Consider the following 12,312-nt stretch of genomic DNA (forward strand, 5'->3'; position numbering starts at 1 on the left):
GATTTAGTCTGGATAATTTGAGAGCTATGTTCTTCTATCTATTGTAAGATGTTGTGTTTATTTAAGTAATGAACAGGTTCATACAATGGTGACAGTTTTTTGTGCATATTGTAAATAACTTATCAACTTTAATACAAATGACATTATGAACCGTGTTCCTGTTTCCTGTGTGTTCTTAAATGCAACCATAATCCTTCCTAAGACAAACCTTAGAGTCAACCAGCCTACTACCACTGCTGAGTGGTCACCACTTTAGTTATCATTAGCATCTGCATCATATATGCTACACATGCACATCATCATCCAGTGATGGTAAAACAAAAGCAACAATCTCTTCAGTAGAGAATGGTGTTTCTTACCTCCATGAAATGTCGTCCATCTGAAGGTGTTTCCCGTCACCAATGGCCTGTCATTGAAGGCAGCACACTGCACCTGTCTGAAGTCCTCAGAGCCGGGGGGACATTCCTGCAAACACAAATATGCTGCACAATGGGCTCACCACAATGAGGGTCTTCAATAAGTATTCAACCACTTGAACTTCTCTACGTCACATTACAGACACAAACTTTAAAACATTTTATTGGGATTTTATGTAACAAACCAACACAAAATAATGCACAATTGTGAAATGGAAACAAAATAATACACGGGTTTCTAAATGGGTGGCATGATGGCACAGCTCAGAGCTGCTGCCTCTCAGGGGGCAGGTCGTCTCGGTTCAAATCCTGGCCCGGGACCTTTCTGGGTGGAGTTTGTATGTTCTCTCCGTGCATGCGTGGGTTTTCTCCGTGTACTCCGGTTTCCTCCCACAGACCAAAAACATGCATGTCAGACTGAGTCAGGGGTCTGCAACCTGCAGCTCTGGAGCCACATGTGGCTCTTTGGTCCCTCTGCAGCGGCTCTTTCAAGCTTTGACCAAAACTGACATAAAACTGAATTTTATTGGTTGTTATAACAACTAAAAGGTCTAGTTTTAGCAGTTTTCCTGTAATTTATTTTGTAAATATATGAAGACTAGAAACATTACAAGGAGTAAAACATACTCACTTTCACTTTATGCTTTATTTCTTCAAAGTAGGATACGTAATTTTTCTACAATAAAAAAAAATCACATTAGAATGCATAGTTTATTGTTTTAGTTTTTAGAAACTGGGCAAAAACTATATTATTTTTTCCATCTTTACTAGAATCTTGTCTTTTATTTTGTCTTAGAGTGTAAAAATATCAATAGATGTTAAAAATCATTAGATAGTTTTAGTTTTATAAACTCACCCCTACAGTCCAGAAAAATGCCCTCCAACAAACTTAAAGTAGTCCGTGGGCCACCAGTTGAGAATCCCAGTCGTAGAAGGTATTGTGGCTCCAAACACATTTAATTTAGTGAACAAAGGTGCAGAAATGGCTCTTTTGATCATAAAGGTTGCAGATCCCTGGGCTGATTGGTAACTCTAAATTATCTCTAGGTGTGAGTGAGAGAGTGAATGGTTGTTTGTCTCGTTTGTCTCTATGTGTCCCTGTGATGGACTGGAGACCTGTCCAGGGTGTCCCCCGCCTCTCACACAGTGATGGCTGGACATGGGCGCCAGTGACCCCCACCACCCAAAAAGAAAGAAGCGGGTTAAGAACATGGATGGATGGGTTTCTAAGTGTTTTACAAAGAAAAATCTGAGAAGTGTGACATGTACAAGCTTCCTTAACACGATACATTAGAACCAGAGTCTGTCAGTGTGTAATTTAATCTCAGTATTCACAGCAGCTGTTCTGTGAAGGCCTCAGGAGTTTGTTACAGAACATGTCATCAAACAGCATCATGAAGACCAAGGAATACACCAGACAATTGTTGAGAAGTTTACAGCAGTGTTAGGTTATAAAACATCTCAAGAATAACTGTTCAGTCAATCATCAGTAAATGGACGGAGTACAACTGCAAACCAAACATGATTGTCCACCCAAACTGATGGACCAGACAAGGAGAACGTTAATCTGAGAAGAAGCTCTAACTCTGGAGGAGCTGCAGAGATCCTCAGCTCAGAGGAGAGAATCTGTCCACAGGACATCTTTCAGACATGCAGTCCACAAATCTTTTTTTTATGAAAGAGTAGGAAGAAGGAAGCTGTTGTTGACAGAAAGCTAGAGAAAGTCTCATTTGCAGTTTGTCAGAAGTCACGTAGAGGCACATGAACATGTGGAAGAAGGAGCTCTGCTCAGATCAGAATACCGGTAAGTGTGGCAGAAAACCAACACTGCACGTCACCTGAACGCACCATGTGAAACATGGTGGTGGCAGCATCATGCTGTGGGGATGTTTCTCTTCAGCAGGGACAGAGAATCAGAGCTGATGAGAAGATGGATGGAGCTAAACCATCCAAGAATAAAACCCATTAGAGAACAAGAAAGACTTGAGAGCAGGGCGGAGGTTCACCTTCCAGCAGAACAATGACCCAAAACGAGCAGAGCTACAGCGACCTGGTTCAGATCAAAACATGTTTATGATAGAATGGTCCAGCCAAAGTCCAGACCTGAATCCCTCTGAGAAGTTGCTGTTCACAGACACTCTCTATCCAATCTGACTGAGCTGCAGCTGTTTTACCAAGAATGGACAAAGATTTCAGGCTCTAGATGTCCAAAGCTGCTGGAGGTAGAGCAAGACTTGCAGCTACATAAATGGTAAATGGTAAATGGACTGTACTTATATAGCGCCTTTCTATCTTATTTCAAGATACTCAAAGCGCTTTACACTACAATCTGTGCCTCGTTTACCCATTCATACAGCTCTATACTAGATCTCTACAAAGCTAATTGAACGAATCATTCTAATGAGACTAATCAGTGCTTTAGATCACATTCATACACTGATGGGACACACATCAGAGGCTATGAGGGGTTCAGTGTCTTGCCCAGGGACACTTCGACATTTGACTGCTGGTGGATTTGAACCCCCAACTCTCGCATTGGAGGACGACTGCTCTAACCACTCAGCCACAGCCGCCCCAAATGTAACGGAGGATCTACCAAATCTGGACTCAAGGGGGCTGAATACAAATGTACACCACAAGTTTCACGTTTATATACATAAAAAAAAAACATATTTCATTTTACACATTTCCACTACACAACTATGTTCTAATTTGTGTTGATTCCAATAAAAGACTCAAGTTTGTGGTTGTACCATGACCAATCATGGAGACGTTAAGGTGTTTGAAGACACCTTCAAGGTACTGACTGTGCTCTAATTCAAACAATAACACACAAAACTCACAGAACCTTATTATTCTTTTAGATGCAACAAAAATGTTAGGCTGTCACTCTTTGGACGTTTTCATGAACACAAAAACACACATTTCTTTACGCTTTCACAAGCCAGAATCACTGGTTTTAATTGAGGACTAAATGTTTTGCAAGAAGAATTTGAGCCCCTTCTGAGATCTCATCTGCTCAACAGTCCCAGTTGGTGCATTTTTCAGATCATGCTGGACACATTTTTAATAAAAGGCAGATCTGGAAGGCAGACACGCTGGTCCAGCTCACACGCTTTGTGTCTGTGAAGCTACAACACTAAAAACTGTGCAAAATGTAAATTGACTTGCCACTGAGAAAATAAATGTCTCAGGAAGAAATTATCATTATGGTAGCATCTATCTGTCCCAGATCCCCATCAGTGGTCCCTTCACTTGTCTGCAGCCATGGACACTGATGCTTCCTCATCCTGTCACTGAATTTTACACTTTTAATTGAAACAAAAACAAGATGGATGAACTTTCTCATCTAAGGCTTGTACATAGAACCAGACATCCAGTTTTTAGCTGAAATGTGGACTTCGCTGTCCACAGGACATGTGTCTCTCATCTGAGTCCATGTTTAGAGACATCAGCTGTGTCTGTGCATAGATCATATCTGCCTCCTGCACATGTAAAACTGTTCCAGGTTATATTTGTGGCTACAGGGACTAACTGTCAAAAGCAAACATCTCCTGGCCTGGGTCTTTGTGCTTTTCTGTTTTTCTGGTATAGACATTTTCTCCAATGAGTGTGAGGAATTGTCTGTCTGTTAGCAAAATATCCCTCAACCATTTCATGGATTTTAATGACATTCTCAGAAAGTACTGTGTGTAGATCTACAATTGCTGAACTTCTGCACTTGTTCCATTTCAAAACGTCATCCACAGCTTATCAACCTTAGTAGCACAAAATGTGGCCATAACTCATCAATCGTAGACGTACTGCGTGAATTTGGAGTGGTAGTAGCCGAGAGTCATCTAGAACACACACTCAAGAGTGTGAGATTTTTGTTTTATACCTTGGTTTTTATACCTTGTTCGATGAACATCTGAACTTGTGGAGTTAATACAAGTGAAGCTAATGCCCCTTTTCCACTGTCACAGAGCGGATCAGATCAGTTTGGGTTGGTTCAGATCGGTTCGGGTCTGTTGTGTTTCCATGTACATTTCTGGACCAGCTCTGTAGGCGGGGACTAGAATCCAACTCGCCTTACCACCTGGTGGCGGTAGTGCTCCCTTAAGCTACTTACTAGCCACCACTAAACGTATTAGAAGAAGAACACCCTGAAGGTTTTGTCACACGACGTTGTGGAAGCGATGTCATGCTCTAATGGAGTACCTCATGAGCTGTAACTTTTAAACCTGATTCATAATCCTACCTTACTGCCTTCCCTGCCTGCTTTAATTCCATGTGTTTTTCATTTTAGTATAGATTTTTACAATAAAGATGTATTAAAAATATCTTCACTTTTATTATTTGCAGATATGAACAAGGTTCATATTAAAATTGCAAAACATCACACTGTGCTGTAATCTTTGAAACTGCTTTTACAATAAGATACAGACTTGAAAACAATTAGGTTAAATTTTGTCCTTGAATTTTAAAGATTTGTCTTTCATTAAATTAAAACATAAATTTATTACTTATTAATCTAAAAAAGTTAAGTCTGGTCCTCTGGACATTCAAAAAACAAAACTAACAAAAAACATTTAGTTTATTTATTATAAACTGTATTGTTTGTTTTGTGAATGTCCAGAGGACCAGACTTAACTTTTTAGATTTTTCTACCTGGATTATTGAGCAGCATCAGGATATTAATTAATAAATAGTCAGTTGGTCTGAAAACACCATGGGGTCCTAGAAGAGCTGAAGAGGTGGCTGTTGATGTCTGTGCCTCCCTGGTGAAGATGCTGCTCCACAACCCTGAAGCAGAAGAGGATGGATGGATGGATGGATGGATGGATGATGGATGGATGGATGGACGGGTGGCGAAGGAGGAGACCATCAAACAGCAGGAGTGCTCAGTTCAGGTGAACTCCTGCCTGTTTGCTTCAGATCAGCTGTTCAAATCTCTGCAGGTTCAAATAAAAGGTGCACCAGGACTTTCAGCTGAATCTCTCAGGCCACAGTTGTACGGACGATAAACGATAACTGCTAAAAGATAACTGATGACTGATAATTGATAACTGTCCTTTCTGAATTGTTGACTGTTTTTGTGTCACTTCATCCTAGAACCAAAAAATTATAACGTAATAACAGTTGAGCAGATTCTGGTAATCTTTTCTTAGGATCCATTAAAGATCAAATGCAATTGGAAATTCTTCTCAATTCCAGTATGAATTTAAACAAACACTATATGAACTTAACATTGTAAAATTTGTTTAGGAAATTTAATGTTCAAAGACACCACTTAAGAAAAAAATTGTTTAATAGGAAAAGTAAGAAGTGAAAAATGTACAAAAATAAAAACTACTGCGTCCAACTAATGATTGTGTCTGTCCCTTGTCTCACGGGCTTCATCCAGAAGAAGACACAAGTGTTGTTCCTGCTGTGTCCGGTTCAGTTCTTCATGTTCATTCAGTGATGAAATAAGACTTTTCTTTACTGGACTCTTTTCTCTTTCTCTTCACTAGAAAGAAGAAAAAGTGGTTAATTCAAGCTACATACTGTTTTTGAATAAATGCATGAAACAAAGAAAGGTGCTGCTAACAGCTATAATAGATATATTAATAATAATAAACTGATCAAATAAGAAAATGAAAAATAAATTGATTTAAAAATAATGAAAATGATAATAATGGATATATGAATCAGAAAGTATTATACAGATACAGATATTCTTTGTCATTCGCAGCACATGTGGTGGATCAAAATTATGTTCACAGGGTCCCAGTTACATCCAACAATAAAATATAAAAGAAAAACAGTAATAAGATCTAAGATATGAACTAATAAAAACATCAACTAAAAATATAAGCTCTAATAGCATAAAAACATTAAACACAATACGCAAACAGCAGCACGGACATGAGAATGTGTGAACAGACGAGCATGCATGAACACAGCAACATGAAACAGATCAGCAGCAACATGAAACTGATCAGCAGCAACATGAAACTGATCAGCAGCAACATGAAACTGATCAGCAGCAACATGATGTGATTCTTCACAGTGTTATATATTCATGAGGCTGCACAAACTCAAGTTCATGTTGCTGTTTGACGTATTGTTTTGATTGTTTACTGCTATTAGTGCTTAGTGTTTTATTAGTAGATGTTTTTTAGTTGATATTTTTCTTAGTTCATATCTTAGATCTTATTACTGTTTTTATTTTACGTTTTGTTGTCTGTAACTGGGACCCTGTGTACATAATTTCATCCCAATTCAGTATTTATTCAACATTTTAGTTTTTTACTTTAAAAATAAAATAAATCAAGTCCTTATCGGCACAAATAAAGTGATGTGGAACATGTTGCATCTTACCGAGCACAGAAGCTGCAGCGTTGTGCTGCTCTGTGAGGTGCAGGTGGGCTGTGATGGAGACCTGTCAGGTGTAGACTCCACTGATGGAGCAGGAGCCGGGAGGCTTGGAGGGTTTAATGTGGAGTTTAGAGATGAACCATCACGCGCTGAAAGACGTTCTGGATAAAATACAGTGAGAAACGGGACCGGAGGACAGTTAGCATTTATGCAAATTAGCTTAGCATCGTAGCACCGACGTTGTACTATTATGGCGTCAGCCTCTTTTGTTAGTTAAAAATATGTTCAGAACCGATGGGATGAGTAATTTAAAATATGTTTAAAGTTAGAAAACACTCACCATCTTCTATAAATGGTTCAAGTAGAGCAGTAGTCGTGTCCAAACCACCCTCCAATCCTCCATCTAGCTCGCTTTGACTTTTTTCGTCGGACACCAAGCACAACAACACCTGCACTTCTGCATTTGACCACGGCTTTGATATTATTGTTGTTGTATAGCTTCAAAATACTAAAAGATACGCTCCTCATGTTATCGCTAATGGCAAGCGGTAGAGAAAAAAATGGTGGATCGGGTTGTTTGGAAAGACTCCACAGACTACTCCCCCCGACCAATCAGTGACCGACAGTGTTTCTGACGTCACGGCGCGGCTCGCTCGGAACCCTTGAGAAGCCGGGCCAGAATTTAGCGAGGCGAGCCGGTTTCTGGAACAGTGGAAAGACCTCAAACGCGCTTCAACCCGGAAATATCCGACCCGCGCCGTGACAGTGGAAAAGGGGCATAATTGACCTCAGCAAACACAAAAAAATGACTATAGCTCAGTCAGTTTGACAGATATTGAGCTAAAACTTGTTGTGGTAATAGCTGAGAGTTATTCACAACACATACTCTAGTGTTGTCCTGATGCACGGTCAATAATCCATCCATCATCTTCTGTTTGTTCCAAAGTCAGGTCTCGGGGGCAGCAGCTTGAGCAGGGAGGTCCAGACATCTCTCTTTCCACAGTCTCCTCTTCCAGCTTTTCTGTGTGTGTGTGTGTGGGGGGTGGGGGTGGGGGGGGTGGCACAAGGCATTCCCAGGCCTACCGAGAGATATAGGCCCTATTTACATGGACACGATGGGGGGAAAAGTAGGTTTCTCTGTATGTTAATTAGAGGAAAAGATCAATGTTGACACGGTCGGTTGTGTGTTTACATGCATATGGAGGAATCCCCCCCGACCTCCCGAATCCGCTGTAGTTACCATGCCGGGTCATTAGATGGCGCTGTGAATTTTGTACCTTTACTTAATGCGCATGCGTGCTGCCTCGGCCCGCTCCTTTCCTGTGAGCTAAAAGCTCAGCTAACAACAACTTAACAACAAGTTAAAGCTGGATTGTGGATAAGAGTTGACAGATTTGACGCCAAGCGGGACCGCTTCATCTAAGAGCTCCACATCAGTCGCTGAATGGACCAGAACCGAGTCAACGATGTCGGACATTACTCAGTGATAATCAGTAGCTGATTTACAGCAGGTAAATCAAATGTTCTTAATAATGTTTGCTTGTGTTTGCTTCGGTTACAAAACAACAAACTGAGTTTTTATTTTTTCCTGAAACAAGAAGAAGCTGTCTCCCACCAGGCGGACTGGTTCTGAACGAGGCTCGGCCCAGGTGCAGTGCAGGAGGACGTCGAAGAGAGAGATGTTGGATGAACTATTTATTTAAAATTCCCCTCAGTTCTTTTATTCAATTCATTTAATGTTTTAAGCTGAATTAATCCAAGCAGTGACAGCCTGAACGAGCCAGATGAACAACGTGGGACATCCAGGATGAAAACAAGAGTCCAGTTCATTAACGCAGTTTACAGTTAACGTGTTTTTTATGTGTTCAGTTTAATTATCAGTGTTTGTGTGACATACAGTTTATGGTGTTGAATAAATAAATAAAATAAAAATTAAACCTGATGTCTTCATTTTCAACTTTAATAACACGCAATATGTTTAACATCATTGTAATCACATAATTTGAATTACATAATGTCCAGATAGCTTCATTTAGCTAAGAGAGCTTCATTATATATCTCAAACTAAAGATAAGTACTGTTTATTATTATTAAACTTGTTATTTAGCACATTTAGTATGTTATAGTGCAGTGCGACGTGTGCGCATGCCTCGTTCTATAAACAGCGATATTTGAACTGGATCCAACTGTGTCTTTTCCAACACAGATGTTTGTCACAGCACCTAGAATCTGACGTAGATTAACTACGAGATTAAAAATATATTCCATCAGTCGTAGTTCTGAAAGCAGTGTATCCGCCGACATGTTGATAGAAATATAGCGTCTGTCCGTGCGTGCGTGTGCGCATATGGTTTAATACAAAGCCTCAGCGGGAGATGTTTACATTATCAGCAGGGTGTCAGCAAAAAACCTCCACTCTGGAAGGTGGATTCAGAAATCTCCGGATTCAACAGGGGGGCCACTGGTGTTGTGTAAATGATCAACAGAACTGCAGAGAGAAAGGAGCGGATTCACTCAAAATGTGCGCCGTGTAAACGGCCCCATAGTCTCTCCAGCATGTCCAGAGTCTTCCCCCAGGGTCTCCTCCCAGTCAGACATGCCCAAAGCACCTCCTTAGGGAGGTGCCCAGGGAGCATCCTTACCAGATGCCCGAACCACCTCAACTGGCTCCTCTCGATGTGGAGAAGCAACGGTTCTACTCTGAGTCTCTCCTGAAAAACTGAACTCCGCACTTTATTTCTAAGAGAGAGTCCAGCTACCCTGTGGAGGAAACTCATTTCAAGGGAGGGAAGTCTGAGATTGTCATTATTGTATGTTCCCATACAATGGCAAAATTAGTTTTATGCATTTAATCCATCACACATGAGATATACCCAGGTGGAGCAGTGGACAGCTATGTAAGTGCCCGGAGAGCAATTAGGGATTAGATGTCTTGCTCAGAGATGCCACGACATGTGGGAATGGTGGAAAATCTAACCGCGACTTTCTGATCCCAAGTCGTCTACCCTACCTCAACCGCCTGCATCTGCAAATCTCATTGTTTCGGTCACTACCCAGAGTTTGTGGCCATAGGTGAAGTTAGGAACATCCATAGGTGAAGTTAGGAACGTAGACCGACCAGTAAACAGAATGCTTCACCTTAAAGCTCAGCTCCCTCTTCACCACAATAAACTGGCACAGAGTCCGCAATCTCTCAGACACTGCACGGCTCCACCTGTCAATCTCATGCTCCATTCTTCCCTCACTCATGAACAAAACCCCGAGATGCTTGAACTCCTCCACTTGAGGCAGAACCTCACTCTTGATCTAAATAGAGCAATCCACCCTTTTCCAACTGAGGATCATGGCCTCAGATTTAGAGGTGCTGATTTTCATCCTAGCCGCTTCACACTCGACTGTGAACCACTCCAGAGAGAGCAGAGGATCATGGCAAGATGATGCCACCAGAACCAAATCATCTTCAAATAGCAGAGATGGAATCCTGAGGTCACCAAACTGGACTTCCTCCACCCCCTGGCTGCACCGAGAACTTCTGTCCATCCTTATTAACAGAATCAGTGACAACGGGTAGCTCTGGTGGAGTCCAACTCCCACCTTGTAGGGGTCCGACCTACTACTGGCAATGTGAACCCATCTCTCGCACGGCTTGTATAGGGACCAAACAGCCCATAACAACGGGCCCCCAATCCCATACTCACGGAGCACAACAATCAATAATCCAGGTAGATAAATCTAACAAGGTTGAGTCAGGTCCTCTGGATGGGTACTGTGGTGTGAACACACATTGTGAGCTCTTCTGGTATTACATGATGTTGTCGCAGTTTGACCAGAATGGATATACCTCCACCTTTTTTATCACAATATATGATACAATGGGTGATATGCATTACTTTACTGGATTATGGGAATTTCATTGTATCATTTTTCTTTTTCCTCTTATTCAAATGATTTTATATTTTGCATGCATCAAATTTTTGATATTTTTATAGTTATGAATACAATGTTGGTCATAGTGACAGTTTTTAAGTAAAGATTTTAATGAACGAGAACAATTACAGATTCAAGTGATCAATACTCAAAAAAAGTTTTTATGAAACATACAGTCCATGCTTCATTTCAGTGCAACGAGGGGGTGACTACCATAGACTAATCTTTGTTGATTTGTTGTTTGCTGCAGGTCAGTCACAGATTTTTTTAGGTTTTTAAGGGTAAACCAAAGGAAACTTGTAAGTAAGACCAAAACTGTCATAGCTTTCTCATTTATTTACCAATCCAGACAATCTTCATGTCAAACTTTTTGCTTTATCAAGATCTATCCATTGCCAGTTTGTAAAGTTAGATTTTTTTTTGTCTCCTACCTACCAGCAGGTACAATGGAGCTTGTTGGATCATTTCAGCAGCTATGAATCCAAGCAATTTCAGTTATCAGTGAGATATCAACAATTTTTGGAATGAGAAAACTACAGCCATATCTGATGTACATTGATAGTTATCATTTTTTGCCCTGCAGAGCAAACGCATAATATTTTATTTTATAAAAAAAAATATGATTGCAGAGGCTAATCTAGGTTTGATTTAGATATTTCCATGGCAAAAGCAGAGGTCAGTAACTGTCCTGTTCTCCCTGTGGGGACTCAGAGTAGAGCCACTGCTTCTCCACGTCGAGAGGAGCCAGTTGAGGTGGCTCGGGCATCTGGTTAGGATGCCTCCTGGACGCCTCCCTGGTGAGGTGTTCTGGGCACGTCCCACCGGGGGGAGACCCAGAGGAAGACCCAGGACATGCTGGAGGGACTATGTTTCTCGGATGGCCTGGAAACGCCTCGGGATTTCCCCGGAGGAGCTTGCCCAAGTGGCTGGGGAGAGGGAAGTCTGGGTCTCCCTACTTAAGCTGCTACCCCCCACGACTCGACCCCGGATAAGCGGAAGAAAATGGATGGATGGATGGATTCATTGCTCTCTTTAGGTCGAGGGTGAGGTTCAGCCTCAAGTGGAGGAGTTCAAGTATCTTTGGGTTTTGTTCATGAGTGAGGGAAGAATGGAGTGTGAGCTTGACAGATGGATTGATGCAGCATCCTTCACCTATGGTCACAAGCTCTGGGTAGTGACTGAAAGAATGAGATTGCGGATACAGGCGGTTGAAATGAGTTTCCTCCGCATGGTAGCTGAACTCTCCCTTAGAGATAGGGTGCGAAGTTCAGTTATCCAGGAGAGACTTGAAGTTGAACTGCTGCTCCTTCACATCGAGAGGAGCCAGTTGAGGTGGTTCAGGCATCTGGTAAGGATGCCCCTTGGCGCCTCCCTAGGGAGGTGCTTTGGGCATGTCTGACTGGGAGAAGACCCCGGGGGAATACCAAGAACATGCTGGAGAGACTATGTCTCTCAGTTGGCCTGGGAATGCCTTGGAATCCTCCCAGAAGAGCTGGAAGAGGTGACAATGAAAGAAATGTCTGGGCCTCCCTGCTCAAGCTGCTGCCCTCGAAACCCGACTTCAGAACAATTGGAAGATAATGGATGGATGGATGGATGGATGGATGGATGGATGGATGGATGGATG

At 41.7% G+C, this 12,312-nt stretch overlaps 1 long non-coding RNA gene across 1 annotated transcript in view; it reads right to left on the bottom strand.

Annotated features, from left to right (window-relative positions):
* Positions 1–398: 398 nt before the first annotated feature.
* The window catches only part of LOC119424717, a 13,651-nt gene continuing 1,737 nt past the window's right edge, over positions 399–12,312 (bottom strand). Inside the window, exon 3 of the long non-coding RNA XR_005187530.1 lies at positions 399–465. This is a non-coding gene — a long non-coding RNA (uncharacterized LOC119424717). The remainder of the gene's footprint in view (positions 466–12,312) is intronic.

This window comes from Nematolebias whitei, chromosome 2, assembly GCF_014905685.2.
Source record: "Nematolebias whitei isolate Nwh7 chromosome 2, NemWhi1, whole genome shotgun sequence".
In the NCBI taxonomy this organism is placed as follows: Eukaryota; Metazoa; Chordata; class Actinopteri; order Cyprinodontiformes; family Rivulidae; genus Nematolebias; species Nematolebias whitei.